Source organism: Penaeus vannamei, chromosome 28 (assembly GCF_042767895.1).
Source record: "Penaeus vannamei isolate JL-2024 chromosome 28, ASM4276789v1, whole genome shotgun sequence".
Classification (NCBI taxonomy): domain Eukaryota; kingdom Metazoa; phylum Arthropoda; class Malacostraca; order Decapoda; family Penaeidae; genus Penaeus; species Penaeus vannamei.
In genome coordinates, this window is record NC_091576.1 from 13,253,537 (window position 1) to 13,256,036 (window position 2,500).

The following is a 2,500-nucleotide window of genomic DNA, read 5'->3' on the forward strand; positions in this document are numbered from 1 at the left end:
TTTGACAGTGTTTGTGATTGTCAAATAAAGAGCTGATGCTATAGCATTCCTCTTTCCTTTTTTATTTCTTTCTAATATTTTTTTGTGTTTACTTCCTGCTACCAACCACAAAATTCAGCATAAATTGCTTTGGTTGGTACAAATCCAAAAGTGAATGTTTAAGTTTTCAAAAACTACATAAGGACATTCTTTTGAATTTATTAAATACATTGACACAAAAGGACAGAACTAGAGGTGTTACTGGCTGCATTTACGATAAAATACCTCAAGTGATATGTTGTACAGATGTATCATCATCTATTTAATGAGGTATTTGCTTTGATGGAGCAGGCCTATGGTAACAGGAAACAGGTTTTAGGAGAAAATTTATAGGATATTGATTAATTCAGAGATAAATATTCAAGTGCCTTTGAGTCACAATATAAACAGTACAAAAGAAAGTTGTGCAAATTATATGTATAAAATCCTCAGATAAAGTTTATAGCTCCAAATGCAGTATAAAGTTCATGCTAACAGAAAAGTAAACTGCAATATACACAAGGCCTTTATACCCATGTTAATTTTCCTTCTGTAAATCTAATATTTATTGATGTAAATGACATGCAACCCTAAGTAAAACCATTGCACCTTTTATTGTCAGTGTACTTTATATGTGTTTTATATAATGTGTAATATACTCTTTGATGTAGTCATCAAGCAGATACTATGAGAAAATTCCCAGAAATTTTTACTTTTTTAATTTACAGAGCCAAGTAAAACTTCAGAGTTTCCTTCAGTAAACTTAAAAATTAGTAATATATCATATCCAAAGTTACTTTTTACCCTCTATTTTGCTGACTACCAAGGTCCTGATTGCAATATCAATGTGATTCTGAAAAGCTCTCTTTCATTGTTGGCTGTTTATGATGATATAACCATAGCTATAACCTACTGATAATTGTTTGGTGTCTGCCATGCACTCCTACTGTATGTGGAAGGAAGTTTAACATTAACATTGCTGTAATGATATTATATTCATATTGTAAAACTATGTGAAGAATATTTGCTTCAGAAGTCTAGCTCTGCTTTAGTGCCCTTGCATAATAATGAATTTTATAAACAAAAACTACTTATTTATTGTGTTAAACATTTGGAATAATGGTGCCTTTTTATGAGTGAAAAAATGCAAAATACTAGTGTTACTGTGTAATTTATGCTGAAGATGAAAAATTCCAGGGAAATCATGAATAAAGATACACTTTGTGTGTAAAACTCAATATTAGCCATTCCACTTAGTCAGCCTTATATTTTATCTGGTGCAGTTTTAAACAAAACTTGTTTATGGAAGTTATTTTTATCTTGCATCAAGCACAGTTCTCTGAAAATTTCTGTTTTGTTACTATATTACTGTAGACAGTCCTGCTGTATAGTAACTTTATGGCAGTGTTATTTTACAAGATACTTTGATGATTTTAACATTAGTAATGCTTCAATTGAAGATGCTCTTTTATGAGGATAAGTTTTGCCCTTTAACATTTCCTGTCTTGTTCACTCATTTCTGCCATTGAGAATACTGATGTATTGTTTTTTATTAAGTTATTTAATTGGTGCAGGAATTTTTTGTGCTTTTGTTTAAAAAAGGTCTATTGTAATGTAAATATAAAGATTTTGTTTTCTGAATTATTGCACAATTACATGAAGTACTTGTTGGATGAAGAATCTATTGTGTACTTAATTATTTTCCATGAAAATAAATGATGATGAAATATCTCCATAAGCTTATTTTGCATAGAATTTCTCAAATTTGGTTTAAGGATTTGAATCTTACAAGATTTGCATATGGAATTGGTAGTTATCACACATAGCTTTATGTATGTAAATGCGAAGCTGTATGCCTTTAAAATTGGCAGGTGCATGCTTTATTTCCAATTTGACTGCCTCTGTGTGGAAGGGATGCATGATTATACTACTTCATTTTTTTGTACAATGCTTTTTAAGTCCAGATAAAAGCTTTAGTCACTAAGTTTAAGTGCCAGAGAGTGTGGTGCTCAAGTGCTGGTGGATTCAAGAATGTCTAATAAAGATAGAGGTTGTATTATCCCCACAGAAGAACCTTGTAGTTCACATTAAGTTTCAAGAATTACTCGTGTTGTAAACTACACAATATATTTTGTCTGAATGAAAGTCGGTATAGAGGCATATGATGCTTTATGACATTTCTATGGTCTGTATAACTTGTGTAGCTGGCCAGGCACCCATTGTAATATAGATTAGTTGTGATTATCAGCTTTCAGTGAGCCCCACAACTGGTTAGAATTAGCTTTTATTTTAGTACATTCCTAATAAATATATATGTCCAGTGATTATGACCTCATTACTTAAATGGTTGCCGATGTATATTTGAATTCTAGCAAAAGGAAAGTAGCTTTTACTTAATTTTATTATATTTTTGTTTTTGGAAGTCAAATTTATAGCCCATGTCTTTTACATGGTACCTTGTTGGTGTATATTTTGGTACTCA

At 30.9% G+C, this 2,500-nt stretch overlaps 1 protein-coding gene across 6 annotated transcripts in view; it reads left to right on the top strand.

The window, feature by feature from the left end:
* LOC113822104 (leucine-rich repeat-containing protein 7) overlaps positions 1 to 2,500 on the top strand; it is a 32,496-nt gene that overhangs the window by 28,925 nt on the left and 1,071 nt on the right. For all 6 annotated transcript variants that reach the window (XR_011399725.1, XM_070141834.1, XM_070141832.1 and 3 more), the window contains one exon: positions 1 to 2,500. This exon is cut by the window's left edge and continues 312 nt beyond it; it is cut by the window's right edge and continues 1,071 nt beyond it. The gene's annotated coding sequence lies outside the window, so the exon portion shown is untranslated.